Raw genomic sequence first — 15,011 nt, 5'->3', positions numbered from 1 at the left:
ATTGCCAGGTAATGCAGAACTACCGTGTCTAAACCCTTGCTCTCCATTCTATCCAGATTCACTGGAATCACTCCCCTGAATAGTCATGTTGACCTTGCTCTTCATAAGGCCTTTCATAAATACAAGATTATATAATATAAAAGTTGTATTTCCAGGCTCTATTGTTCTCTCCTTTGCCAATTCTTCCTAGAGCTCCTTTTCCTCTGTGTGATTTTTAAACTCTAACTTAAAATATAAATTACCTTAATGATTGAAGTGCTCCCTCATAAGCCAGTGCTTTCGCCATCTAGCTTCTAAGCTTGAATCTCTGGTGTTGCCCCTTTTCGACCTGAGTGGCTAATCAAAGTTTGGGGCCTTGAGGATATTCTACTTGGGAGTATACAGTGATGATAATCAGGTATGTCTTTGATGCAGTTTTGTTTATAAAGAATGTACAAAGTTCTGTGCCTCTGAACACAAAAAGAATTAAAATCCAAAAGGGGCAGTTTCTCAGATTACACACCCACCACAGATCCAAAAGCTCTCTCAATAGCTTCTTCTGGGGTCACACTGTGCTCACAAGCTACCCCGTGGCTTTCTTGCCTTTTCCTCTGCCTCTTCCTCTGTTCTTATCTGTTTTCAGTTTCTGTATTTTCTGCCTTCCCACACCCAGTCACCATGCACAGTGGAACTCCCTGCCCACCTGGTGCTAGTTTCTGAGCAGATTCTATTAGGTTTGTTTTAGATCTAGCCCCTTTCAGTGTTTCTTACTTACAACTACCTTAAGTGAAGGGTGTGTTCATACATCAGTTTGAATGAGGTTTTAACTCAACCCACAACACGGTTTCACCGAGGTCATAACACTGGGAAGTTTTCTGCAACTGATGTGCTTTTAAATAATCAAAATAAAACTCCTCCAGTATGAAATATGCTCAGCTGAGAAACCCTCCCTCATTAGAAACAGTCCAATTTTTCAATTTAAATCAGGTCAATTAAGCATCTCCAGCATTTGCCAGCAGTTACCAGTGTATTAAAAAACATGGTCCCTTTGGTAGACAGTAGGTCTGTTCTTCTGGAAATAAAACTTCTATTTCCTCAGCAGAGGAACAGAGAGACCTAAGCAGAGCTTTAATATCTACTTCACCAATGTCAGTAGCAGAGTTTTCAATACAGTCTGAACAGATGAAAAAGAATTTTAAATCAGTCCCAAAGAACTGGGTAAGAGCCCATGAGAAAACAGAGAAGCAAGAAAACTATGAACAACCAGCAGCAGGGGACAATAATATCACATGTTGCTGCCTTACTAGATCATCTTAGAAGCACAGGGTAAAAACAAGCTGATAGGCAACAACAATTATCTCTGCATCCATGAGACTCCTTAATGGGGTTCAGGAGGTTTTATGGAGGTCCGCTTCACTTCTTTCTTTGTAGCTGTTTTTATTTTAACAGCTTGTATAGCATTAAGCAAGAGTAGTTCAAGTTCTAACTCTTCCTGACCAACATGCCTTGTCCATGTCATGGAGAGCCCATCGTTAGAGATGAGAGGGTGGACCACTATATCAGTAACTGTATCAGCCTTCACCTGCCTGCTGAGACGGTGGCATTTGTACTGGTTGTTTTTGATGGAGGGAAATCTACTGTGAAATGGACCAAGACCATGAAGGCCAAACAACCTTTCAGTGATAATTACTTTCAGCTTATCAACCTGGGCTTGTATTTTGAAATGGTGATGTAACCCCCACTGAGAGTTTGCCAGCTCCTTGAACTCCACACTGAGCCTATGGGGGAATCCTACTCAATGGATAACAATAATGGCTATCAGAGCCCTATGACACTACAGGTCTGTCTCATCTTACGCTGGGGTTACGTTCCGCGATCAGCGCGTAAAGCGAAAACCGCGTATAGTTAAAATTGCATTGAGTGTAATGGCGGGCGGAATCACCCGCACTACAGGAACAGTATTTAAATTGTTATTTTTCTCTTTTTTTTTGTTTTTTTGTGTGTGGTTTTTGCCGACCGCGTAAAGCTGAATTCGCGCATGTTAAATACGCGTAAGATGCGACAGACCTGTATTTCCCAGCATGCGTGGAGTCAGGGATGGGGACAGAATGGATTAGAAACTTCTGCTGCGGCCAATAGGGAGGTTTCCACAGTGGGTGATATGGACATGTAGTTTGCTGGATCACAGATGAGCCAGGGCTGCTGGGCCTGTCAGTGTTGGGGACAGCCTGACTCAGAGACAAAGAGACTAGGTTTGGTTTCAGTTTTGAGCTTTGCCCTGGGGCGGGAGCTGAGCAAGAAGCAGATACAGCCCCGGGGGGTGTCTCTGACTAACTCCCCTTCTCACAAAGGGAGTCTGAACTGCTGTGGGATCTGTGCATGGGTCTGGCAGTTCCAGCACTGTGCAGACCAGCATCCAGAGTTGCAGAGATTGGATGTGGCACTGACTACCAAAAGCCAGCCGGGACCTCAACAGGACTCCAGACCAGCGAGCGAGGAGAGGACCCTGCCCCACCCAGGGGTGAAGACACAGTAAGGGTCCCTTTTTGTTTAAGCCGGCCAGTGTTCACATTCCTGCAGCACTCATATCCAGACTCATCCTCAGTGTGCCGTCCATCTGGGAAGGTGCCAGGGAAGGCGCAGAGGGCTGAGAAGGGTTGTGAGTGTGGGGAGATGGGAAATTAGCTGATGTTTTAGTCTTTCTGTTCCCAGATCCTATTTTCTTGCTACCAGTAAAGTCTCTCATTTGTTATACTGATATTTTTGGGTGTGTCATTCTTTTCCTGGGGTTTGTGTTGGTGTGCTTTATTGTTTCTTGTATCCTGGGTGTATACTCTTTGCCTGTAGTAGCATTATTCATCTTCCTAGGAGCTGGTAGCATCCCTTCTCTCTCAGGCACAGTGAGGAGTCACATTGTGTGGAGGCTCCAGGTGTCACAAAAAAGAACCCAGAGCCCAGCCCATGCCTTTAGAGGGGAGAAACCACTCCAGTAGCAAGCATCTGGGAGGAGGCTTGCACCACACCTTGGGGGAGGGGCTACAGTAACAAAAATGAAAGAAAAGTCTTGTATCCTAGTAGTAACTCCTAAAGCACCCTTAATACATAGCAAGCACAGGAGGCAGGCTGGCGAAAAGGCCTTTAGTCAGCTCCTAAAACGAAGTCAGTTTGTGTTTGGAGAATCCTCTTACCCATTATCATCAGGTGATTTTGTTTAGTGGTGGGGGAAGGAAGTGTGAAGGGAACAGTCAATCTTACATAGAGTTTGAAGAATCCTTTTTTATAAATCTGCATAGTTGTAACTGTGCCAGTAGTCACACTGAACTGACGTGAATACGTTGGACACCCTGTCCAAGTGACCGGAGAAAGCTAAAATTTGTTCCTAGAGGGCGTGCTATGAGGCAGAGATGCCCATAATTTCTAGCCTGGTAGCCTGAGAGGTTTTGGTATTCAGTAGCAATTCAGTGTGGGGATGTGGGAGTATTCCAACTGGCATGGGCTTTGTGTGGAGGCCCTGGCTGTACAATTCCACTTGGGATGATGAGGCATCTCTCCCTATGCTCATTGCACAGTATGATAGGTTGGCAGCACCAGGAGTGATTCTTTTATGGAATGAGGCAGACACATCCGGTCCCATCAATCTGAAGATGGCATAGATTGCAAGAGGCATCACTTGCTCTTCCCCTCTAAAGCATTTCATAGATTCATAGATTATAGGACTGGAAGGGACCTCGAGAGGTCATCGAGTCCAGTCCCCTGCCCGCATGGCAGGACCAAATACTGTGAAATTTAATGAAAGGAGTAGAAGTGGCAACCCAACACCCTCTAATGACACAGGGAAGATGCTGAGGAGCCCTGGGATGGAGCTGGAGAAGGGAGGCAGGCCAACAATGCCTCCAGAAGACAGAAATATGAGATGTGGCTAGTTCTGAAGCCTTTAGCAGCTGGGGTGAGGGTGCCTGTCTTTGTCTGTGATTGAAAAATATCTCTAGTTCATGAAGCATTTTGTAAAAGTGTCCAAGAACACAAAACATCTGAAAAGCCCTGATTTTGTGTCAGTCCTAGGTTCTTTGAAAAGTCTTGATCACTACTAATTAGATGCTATAGTTAATAAACAAAAACAAAACCCAGCAATGAACTAAATGGTTTAGAGGGCTTTCCCCCCCTCCACACCCAAAATGGGATATAGTGTACAAGTCACTAGTTTAAATTTAGACCAGGTGCTAGGGACTAAATTGATAATATTTGTGAGATCAGTGTGAATGGAGTAATTACTTAGTGATCTATGTGAAATGCAGTGGTGGTCTCAGTCTGGGGCATGGTAGAGAAACTTAGGTCTGAATGGCATGGAGAATGGCTCATGGCTCTTACTCCAAGAGGAATTCCCTTCAGGCCAGAATAGTGGCACAGTGCATTGGCAGAGCAGTGTGAGTAAACCATCAGAGCTTCTACCAGGCTACACCTTTTCTGTCGATAATTGAAGAACGTCAGTCTCCAAATGGTCAAAGTAGCACCCCACATGAATAGAAAAAAATGAATTAGAAAGAGCTCTGTTTGGAAAGTAAACCAGGTAAAATTGATGGATTTCTATTTGGGGATAGTACTTAACTACTGAGCAGAGTTTTAGCACTTGATTCAAAGCTCACACTAGTCAATGGAGAGACTACAGTGTATATTCCTTCTCTAATTTCAATATAGAACATTAAAACAAAACCTTGGAAATATCTTCCAAAAGCACCCAAGTCCAAAATGTTGCTAATATATTGAATTTGCAGTGTCTGGAGTCTTTCAAAAATAATCAAGTTATTGTTATATATGCAGCACCATGTGTGGTGGGTGCTTTACTTATTCAGGTGTTTTCTCCTGCTGCAGTGAGGGAGAAGCCAGAGGCTATATTGTTGCTAGAGGAAAACACCGTATTTCAGAAAAGGCTTCATATAGCGTATGCTTGATGCAGTTACGCTAGAGAGCTCAGAAACTGCTTTCAACAGACTATATCTCATAGCAACTTTAAAAGCAACTGCACACTATTACTGAAGTCAACGGATCGAAGATTCTACATTCACAGTGTTTTAGGTTAACAGCTCATTAGGTATCTTACAAAACTGACAGAATCTTAGCTCTGGTTACTTTTTTTCAGATATAATATCCCATTTGGGAAATAATTTCCATTTTATAAAAATATTTACTAACACAAAAATGAGCAGGCTTGGTGAGCAGGTCAAACATTCATATACATACCTAAATGTTGCAAATATGTGGTAATGATTGCAATGTGCTTAATTACAGAGCTACAGCATGAACTGCATTTGGCAAACGTACCGGCACTTTGCCCACTAATTCATTCTTGCTGTCACTACTTATCGACAATCAGAATCTCTGAACCACAATTACTATTTCTTTTATCAATGTCCTAAATATTCTTAGAGACAAGGTGAGTGAGGTAATATCTTTTATTGGACCAAATTCTGTTGGCAAAAGAGACTAGCTTTTGAACTACATAGAGCTCTTCAGGTCCTGTAGGAAGTTACTCTTCTACCTGAGGAATAGCTCTGTGTAGCTCAAAAGTTAGTTTGTTTCATCAACAGAAGCTGGTCCAATAAAAGATTATCTCACCCACCTTGTCTATCTCATATCCTAGAACCAACATGGCTACCAGCACACTGCAAACAACAATGCCAGATATCTATAGTAATTATATGGCTCCCATTACAGTGATATCTCAGCACCTCACAATCTTTTAATGTATTCTCTCCACAGCACCCCATAAGGTAGGAAAGTACTATTATCCCCATTATGCAGATGGGGAATGGGAAGACAGAGGAAATCTGTGGTGGCACAGGGACTTGAACCCAAGTCTCTAAAGAACAAGGCAAACTCTAAAGAACTGTGCCCCTAACCCACAGAGGATCTCCTAAGCCATTAAATTCTTTCTTTCACCTATGAGATCCCCAACATTACCCTGTCCTGAGGCCTGGGATAGACAATATTCAATCCTGGATGGGAAATTTAAAGATAGTATTTCATGATTCATCAGAAATACAAATGGGAGCACCAGGGCCGGCGCAACCCATTAGGCGACCTAGGCGGTTGCCTAGGGCACTACAATTTGGGGGGCAGCGACCGCGGCGGTATTTCGGTGGCGGGGCCTTCTGCTGCCTCTGTGGGGGGCGGCATTTCAGGGCGGGACCTTCCACCGCTTAGGGCAGCAGAAAAGCTGGCGGCGGTCCTGGGTAGCACTATATTATTGGAAAGGGATGATTCCCTAGGTTTCTAATGAGTCACACAACATTTACTGCTAGCCTGTCGTCAGCTTTATCATATTGGATTGTAACAATATGACATTATTATGGAAAAGCTATTTTAGAAACCTCTACAGATTTTTAATATTTTATTGCTCCAGGGCTAGTATGGTTGGCCTTACACTATTAAAGTTCTGTAACTAAAGGGATATGAAAAATAGTACCAATACAATGAAATTATCCATAAATATTTCTAACAGATTTTTGGTAAAGTAGAAAGAGAACACACAAGTGTATGAAATGAAGGCTTTATTGACACTCAGCTGGGGGGGAACCTGCATAATCCACAAGTAGATTCATGATATGTGTATAATGTAGCCAACTCAAACTCATGCAGATAAAATCTAAATGTACCACATCACATCATGTATTCTCTGTGTATAGTCACCTTGATCCTTAAAAACTCTAACTTCCTCCAGAACAAGGACTGGAACATTATTAAAATGTCAGTGACTGGCATTTGCACAACCCACATACAAAACATCTGAGTGTTTGTGATCATATCTACACATACACATTGTGACAGACCCAGACTAGTGGGGTACAGGAGTCTGGTAGAGGGCAAATATACTGGTCACTGGAGGAGTAGTTTTCTGCTCCCTGAGTGACCAGACCTATTGGGATCCAGGAAGTGGGCAGGCAAAGCCCGCCCACTGCTAAAGGATCCCCCCAGCCTAAGGGGGGGTCCACAGGACCAAAAAATTACGGGGGACAACTAATAAAAGAACAGGGACAGGAGTGAGGTCAAAGGGTCAAACGAAGCGAACCAGACGGGGACACTGAGCAGAAAACCCCGGCCAGCGCTCACTGCTCCTCGAAGGCGTCAAGGGAGCCAGTGGACGCCGCCCAGAGGAACTCTGCCCGGATACGTGAAAGAACAGAGGACCTGAAATACGCCCCACAGTCACAGGAAACTCCATCGGCCAACCTCCTTACTCTGGTTTTATAGATGGCCAGTTTCACTAGGGCCAGAAGGAGGTTGACCAGGAGGTCCTGCGACTTTGTGGGGTGATGGATAGGGAGTGCATAAATAAAAAGGTGAGGAGAAAAGTGCAACCAAAATCTTAACAAAACATACATGAGGAGCTGGAATAGGGGCTGCAGCCTGGCACACTCCAGGTAAACATGCACCAGGGTCTCCCTCACGCCGCAAAAGGGGCAGGTGTCTGGGATAGGGGTAAACCGCGTCAAGTACACGTCCGTGCTCATGGCTCCGTGAAGGAGCCACCAACTGATGTCCCCGGTGGGCTTTGGGATCAGAGCAGAATAAAGGCTGGCCCACCAGGGCTCCTCACCCTCCAGAGGTGGCAGAAGGTCCCGCCACTTTGTATCGGGCGGGACGCGAGGGTGAGGACATGAAGAACATGGAGCACGAGCGTGTATAGATGTTTCCTTGGCGCGGTCCAGAACAGAACCGGCTGCAGATGGTGCAGCTGGCTCATGGCGAATGGACGGGGAGGGGGCTGGTTGGGTCCATGGGGCAGGGGCCCGATGAAAAAGTCTGGAGGGCTCGGAGTGGAGGGTGGGCGGGGCATGCCCTCTCACAGGATCCGGTCGAGATAGTCCCGAGCAGCGGGCGGCAAAGCAGCCCTCACCTCCTGAAGTACGCGCCAGGGAGTAAGAGATCTGGAGAGCCCCATGCGCTGAGCGAGCGTCAGGGGATCCAGCCAGTCTCCCCGGTCGTAGTCCAGGAGGTCTCCGACTTTGGTGACTTCTGCTAGGACCAACCTCTGGCGCACCATGGGGGACTCCGCCACCTGCACACGAAGCTGGGGGTTGTGTAGCAGGGGTTCCGCGAGGAGATCTGCCCCCACGGTGGCCGTCACGGACCTGGTCACTGAAAACAGTTTCCAGGTCCGGAGGAGGTCCTGGTAGAAGACCGGCAGCTCGGAGAGGCCTCGCGGAAGACCTCTCGGATGGAGACAAAGGAGCTGCCGGTTATATCGGAGCCCTCGGAAGCGGCGCAGGAAGGTGTGCGCCAATACGCTCCATGCCGGACTACCTGCACCATAAAGGAGCCTCTGCAGGGCCTGGAGGCGGAAGACGTGGACCTGAGCGTGCGGACACTTCAGGCCCTGCCCTCCCTCCTCCAGGGGTAGATGGAGAACCCCTGCAGAGACCCAGTGCAGTCCTGACCAAAAGAACTCCAGAATCAACGTCCGGAGGATGGTCAGGAAGCCTGGGGCCGGGACCAGGGTGTTGAGCCGGTACCAGAGCATGGACAGGACTAGTTGATTGAGCACCAGTGCTCTCCCTCAAAGGGAGAGACACCGGAGCAGTCCTGTCCATTTCCGGAGCCGCTCCGACACTCTGCCCTCTAAACCTAGCCAGTTCTCTGGCGGAGATGGATGCGTGGCAGAAAGGTAAACGCCGAGATAGAGCAGCGGACCCGTGCTCCACCGGATGGCCTGAAGCGCGGGTGGGAGGGAGCTCGCCTGCCACCCGTCCCCTAACACCAGGCCAGAGCTCTTGACTCAGTTGACCCGGGTGGAGGAGGCCACTGAATAGATGGTCTGGCAAGCCTCCACCCGCACCAAGTCGCCTGGGTCCTGGACCACGAGGAGCACGTCGTCCGCGTACACCAACAGGACCAGCCGCAGCTCCGGCTCCCGCAGCACCAACCCTGCCAACCTCCTACGGAGGAGACAGAGGAAGGGCTCGATTGCCAGAGCATACAGCTGGCCCGAGAGGGGGCACCCTTGACGTACTCCTCGCCCGAAGCTGACCGGTTTGGTCAGGGTCAAGTTGAGCCTGACCAAACACTCTGCGGAGGCGTACAGCACCTGGAGAAAACCCACAAACTGGGCCCAAAGCCAAACGCTCGCAGAGTGCCCAGGAGATACCCGTGGTCCACCCTGTCGAACACCTTCTCCTGATCCAGGGACAGGAGGGCGAACGACAGACCATCCCTACACCCGAGTTCCAAGAGGTCCCGGACCAGATACAAGTTGTCGAAGATGGTGCGGCCCGGGACGGTGTAGGTCTGGTCTGGGTGGATCACATCTGCCAGCACGGACCCTAGCCACAGCGAGATGGCCTTCGCTACGATTTTATAGTCCGTGCTGAGGAGCGAGATGGGACGCCAATTCCGTAAATCACGGAGGTCCCCCTTCTTCGGCAATAAGGTGAGCACGGCTCGCCTACACGAAAGAGGGAGGACCCTGCCCTGCAAGGACTCGGCCCAGACGGTGACAAGGTCTGGGCCGAGGACGTCCCAAAACACGCGGTAGAATTCCATGGTCAGCCCGTCCAAGCCCGGAGATTTATTGGTGGGCATGCAGCGGAGGGCTTCCGAGAACTCGGCCAGAGTGAGAGGCAGCTCCAGCCAGTCTCGGTCGCCTGCGCTGACCGTCGAGAGTTCATCCCAGAGCATTCTGCAAGCATTAGGATTGGTCGGATCCGGGGAGAAAAGGCCTGCGTAGAAGGCCTTGGCCTTCCCGCACATTTCCGCCGGATCCGTGAAGGGGGTGCCGTCCTCTGCTAGAAGGCAGGTGACGTGCTTCTTAGCCCCCCTCTTTTTCTCCAGGGCGTAGAAGAAGCGGGAACCGCTATCCATCTCCCGAAGGAGGTGGATGCGGGATCAAACAAAGGCACCTCGGGCCCGATGGTCCTCGAGGGTCCGCAGCTCTTCCCGCTTCTCCTGGCACGCTCCACAGAGGGATGGATCACCGGGGCTGGCGGCCAGACGCCTCTCCAGCTCTAAGACCTCCCGTTCCAACTGCCCTATTGCCGCATCCCTCCGTCGGCTGGCGCCCTGGGTGTAGTCACGGCAGAAGAGCCGGTCACGCACCTTCCCCAGGTCCCACCACCGCCACGCCGAGGGAAAGGCATGCCGCTGCCCTCGCCAGCCCAGCCAGAACTCCCGGAAGGACGCCACGAAGCCCACATCCTCCAACAAGCTATTATTAAAGTGCCAATAGGCCGGCCCCGGCCTCTCCGCACAGAGAGAGGCTGTCACAGTGGCTAGATGGTGTTCTGAAAAAGGGGCCGGCTGGACGCTGGAGGAGTGGGTCCGGGAAAGATGGAAGCGTGACACATAGATGCGGTCCAACCGGGAGTGGTACGACCGATGGACCTCTACCCAGACAAAAGTGAATGTCGAAACGTCATCCGGGTGGTGGTCCTGCCAGACGTCCACCAGGGAGTGATGTTCGACGATCTCCCGGAGGATGTCCGCGGCGGCCTGGTGCTGCTCAGTCCCCGAGCGGTCCCGTTCCTCAAGGGTGGCGTTAAAGTCCCCGCCCACGACCAGGCACTCGCGAGGATCCACGGTGCCGAGGAAGGCGGACGCCTGCTGATAAAAACACAACCTCTCCGGGCCCAATGTCGGGGCGTAAACGTTGACGAGATTAACCACAAGCCCCTCCATGCGGACCCGGAGGTGCAGCAGGGGGCCTGGCACAGCCTCGGTGACCCCCAGCACCTCGGGCCATAGGTCAGGGGAGAACAGGGTCGCCACTCCAGCCGTACGAACTGTGAGGTGGCTAAAATAAACCCTGTCCCCCCACTCCAGCCGCCAGCTAGCTTCAGCGGCCGGATCCGTATGGGTCTCCTGCAGGAAAATCACAGAGTACCACCCCTCCCGAAGGAAGGAGAGCACCTGGCTCCTGCGGAGACCCATCCTACAGCCCCGGGTGTTTAATGTTGCGAAGATGATCGGTGCGATGAGGAGGGCTGGTGGGGGATCCTCACTAGCAGAAACACCCACGGCCTCCGTTGGGCCACGCAACAATCCGTGACCTACCCCATAGGCGATTAAGGAGTCACAGAAGAGGCGGACCCGTTGGTAGGCCGTGGCGGCCTGCCTCCTGGTCCTCTTACCCTCCCACATGAGGGCCCTCGCGGCCCGGAGGATCTGATGGAAATCCCCCCATCGCTGGAGTGCAAGCTGTACCTTGTTGCGGGAGCCATGGACGTCCTCAAGGAATTCCCGTAGCTCCTCTCTCAGCGTATGGGGGGGGGGAGGGTTATCAATCTATGGCTATCCCGCAGCGGGGCCCCTGTCTCAGCCCTGTGGCCCACCGAGACGGGCAAGCAGGGGGCAGATCCTTGATGTGGCATCCGATGGGCTGGCGCCACGTGGCCCGTCTCAGACCCTGGCTCAATGGGGGGCGGCGGAGGGAAAATAGCAGCCCCTGGTGGGTCAGGACAGGGAAAAACAAAGGCCGCTCCTTGGGGGTCATCCTCTGGGATATGGAAGGAGACAACCCCAGGGGTGGCAATAGCATCATGGGAAGTGGAGGGGACAGGGACGGGGTCGGTGTCAGGGGCAGGGTCGGAGTCAGGAATAGGGACAGGGGAAGGGGCGATAGTGGGATCGGGGGCCCCAGCAGCCAGGCCACTGGGTGGGGGAGGTGGCACTCCACAAAGGGGCTCAGGGATTTGCAGGGAGGGAGGTGGGCCCTCGGCGATGCCGGACTCGTGCTCCAAGGCAGATGGTAAGGCCACGGCATCTGTAGGTGGAGAATCAATGATGGGGCCCCCACACGGAAAGGAGGTCGGCTGTCCCTCAGCCATGAGGGAGTCCCCTGGCGACTCGAGTCCCGGTTGCGTTGCACTGGCCGTCGCCTCAAGAGGTTCGGCGGCTGCTAGTGGGGTGCCATCTGCGGCCAGGTTAGTGGAAGAGTCCAGGGACCCCTTGGAGGCGGGAGCGGAAGCAGTGGGTAAGGGGACAGAATACGGGGAAAGGGGGGCAGAGGCGAGGTCGCTCAGATCGAGGCCCACTGGCAGAGGGTCGTCCTCCCCCTGGGTAACCGGGGTCAGACCCAGGGCCTCGATCTCCTCATAAATGGAAGGGAGATCCCCTTCCACCACCCCAGGGCTCTCCCCTCCTGCACCCGAAGCGACGCTCGCCTTGGTGCGTGCAGGGGCTTCAGATTGTAAGGGGGCGAGAGGGGTTCCATCAGGGGTTTCCATAGGAAGGGACACTGGAGGAGGGGTAGTGATTTCCTCCGATGCTGCCACATCTTCCCTAGCCGGCAATGGTGGACAAAACCCACCCGGGGGCAAAGCGGAAGGCTCAGCAGCAGTTCCCCCCTTCCTGGTCTTCCAGGGGGCTACCGCATCAGATGGAAGGAGCGGAGCTCGAGCCTTCCGCTTGCCCTGCTTCCCCTGTACTAAGGACCAGCCCTCCATGGCATCATCCGGGGGCTGGCTAACAGGAGTTGGGTCAGGGAGCAAGAGCGAAGGCTTAGGGACTCGGGGAGGCAATGGTGGGGCAGCATGTAGGAGGGAGGATTCTCTCTGGGGCATGCCCTCTTCTATGCCCGGTGATATCCCTACCTTACCCTCCTCCACAGGCCCCGCCAGATTGCAGGCGGAAGAGGCGGGGTCCTCTCGCTCGTCTAGGCGCACTGGGGGAAGATATCTCTTGGGCCCGAGCGGGAGCATTGGTGGGCCGGAAAGGAGGAGGGGCGGCTTCGGGCGCCGGGCAGCTAGGGGCGCCGGTGATAATGGGGCCGGCGCTCTGCCAGGGGTCCCGGATGTCCCTCCGTGCTGGGCCAAAGGGCAGTCCCTCCGGACGTGTCCCATCGCCCAGCAGAGGTAGCACTGGGCCTCCCCCGTTGAATAATGTACCCGGTAGCGGGCCCCCTGGTAGGGGACCAAGAAGGACCCCTCGAGCCCCTCACCGTCACGTGCCGCCGGTGGCAGTTGTAACTGTACCTGCCGGCGGAACGAGAGGACATGACGGAGGGCGGGGTCTTTGCAGCCCAATGGGAGAGGGCTGACCACAGAGATCGGCCTCCCCAGGGTAGAGAGGGCGGGTAACAGGGCGGCATTTGGAAGGAAGGGAGGGACAGAAGTCAGGACCAGTTGGGTGCCCAGGTCTTCTAGTGACTCCAGGGGGACATACACGCCCCCCACCGCCAGGCCATTCTCCACTGCCTCCTGGGTGGCGGCCTCCGATGCTAGGAAGAAGACGACCTTTCTGTACATCTTGGAGGCCGCCACAATGGCTCTGGGCCCCACCACCCTCGCCAACGCCCGCACGTAGGTCTCCATGTGGGGCGAGGTGGGTACCAGGAGGCAACGGACACCATGCTTCCTGGTCAAGGTGGGGAAGGGGCCCCGGCCGCTATAGATGGTAGCAGAGGCGGTGGATGGGGGAGATGACGTAGCGGCAGGCGGGGGGGGCCCGCCGCCACCTGGGCGTATGCCCTGGGAGCTGGTGGAGGGACACCCATAGAGCTGGTGGAGGGAACAGCAGGGAGGGACGCCGCGGCTTGTTGCAGGGCCGTGGCAGTGGGGGCACCCCCTGCCATGGAGGGCCTGGCTTTTTTAGCGGGGCCTTTACCCTTCTTTGTGCCCTGACCCTTCCTGCCGGCTGGGGGGACTCCTCCAGAGTCAGAGGGGGCGAGGGACGTGGCAGCAGCGGAGGTCACCTCGTTACCCACCGCTGCCGGCGCTCCAGCAGGGGTGGTAGCAGGTGGCTCGGCAGCGGCGGGTGAGGTAGAGGCTGGGGGGGGATGATGGTGGGGCGGGTGGAGGAGGGGCAGCAGGGTCTGCACGAGGGGTCCCACTCTCCTCGTCCCCTGCCATAATGAGGACGGGGGGAGAGCAAACACTGGAGGGGGGATAGGGAAACAGGTCAACCACTCCTTCCCGCTAGGCTGCAGGCAGGGGAGGAGGGCGCCAAAAAAAGGGGGGGCCTAGATGGGGGGGGGGGGGCTATCAAGGGCAAGGGGTCAGTCACCGACTCAGGGAAGGTTTCCGGCTCCTCTAGTTGCACCAAGGAAGGGAGAATATAACAGCATTGGGGGGGGGGGTGCAGTGAAACAGGGTCAAACTAAAACAGGGAGGGGCACAAGCGCATAGGATGGGACATGGGCGCATGAGGGGAGGGGCTAATCAGGGCAAGGGGTCCGCAGGGGGAAGGGAGCAACCAGGCAGGGAGTGGGCCAGAGGAACCACGGGGCTAGCTTCAGAGGCTGGGACGGGTCAAACAAACAAAAGCTGCAGAGGGAAAGGGCGGGGCAGGCAAACAGACAAGAGCTAGTGAGGGGCTGGGGCAAGGGGGAGGGGCAAAAGGCAGCAAGGGGCAAATGGGTAAGCAGCAGGGGCAAAGCTGGGGGCTTGCTACAGGGGGGAAAGGGTCAGTCCAAAAGGGGGGGGGGCACGTGCACCCACATGCGCTTGCAACAAAAAGAAAGTTCTTGTAAGCTGGCTGCTGCATCAGGCCCAATGGTGGCAACAGGGCGTGGCAAGCAATGGGGAGCAGCTGAGTCCCAGAGGCAGGAGCCCAAGGCAGATGGTGAGTAGCCAGTGGGAGTGGTGGAGGGGGCAACGATGGTGGTGGGGGTCGGGGGGGGAGACACAGATGGACCAGGGGGCAGGCTCCACACCACACCCCTTGTGTCCCACAAACACAGTCTAGACCCCCACCACTGAAGCACAGTTCAAAAGTTACTCAGTCCGTGAGAACCCCCTCCATGGTGGTCTGTTCCTACGTGCTTCCCAGCTGGCAAATGGTCTTCTCCTTTTCTTCAGGGCTCCAGCAGCAAACACAGCAACTTTAAACGGCAGTCTGGTGGCCAGCAGTAAGGACCCCTCTCAGGTGTCGATGGTAGTGGTGTCCTCAGCAGCAGGAGCAATAGCTGGCTCGCTCCCTCCCTCCTCTCCTCTGGGGAGTGGGCCAGCAGCCCCCGGGCTGTAATTGGAGCAGCAGCAACCAAGGAGGGGGGACAGTCTAGCAGCCAGCCAGCCAGCAAGCAGGTAGCAGAGATGGGGTGGGGG

Source organism: Malaclemys terrapin, chromosome 1 (assembly GCF_027887155.1).
Source record: "Malaclemys terrapin pileata isolate rMalTer1 chromosome 1, rMalTer1.hap1, whole genome shotgun sequence".
NCBI lineage: Eukaryota > Metazoa > Chordata > Testudines > Emydidae > Malaclemys > Malaclemys terrapin.
Note: the sequence above shows the minus strand (reverse complement) of the source record.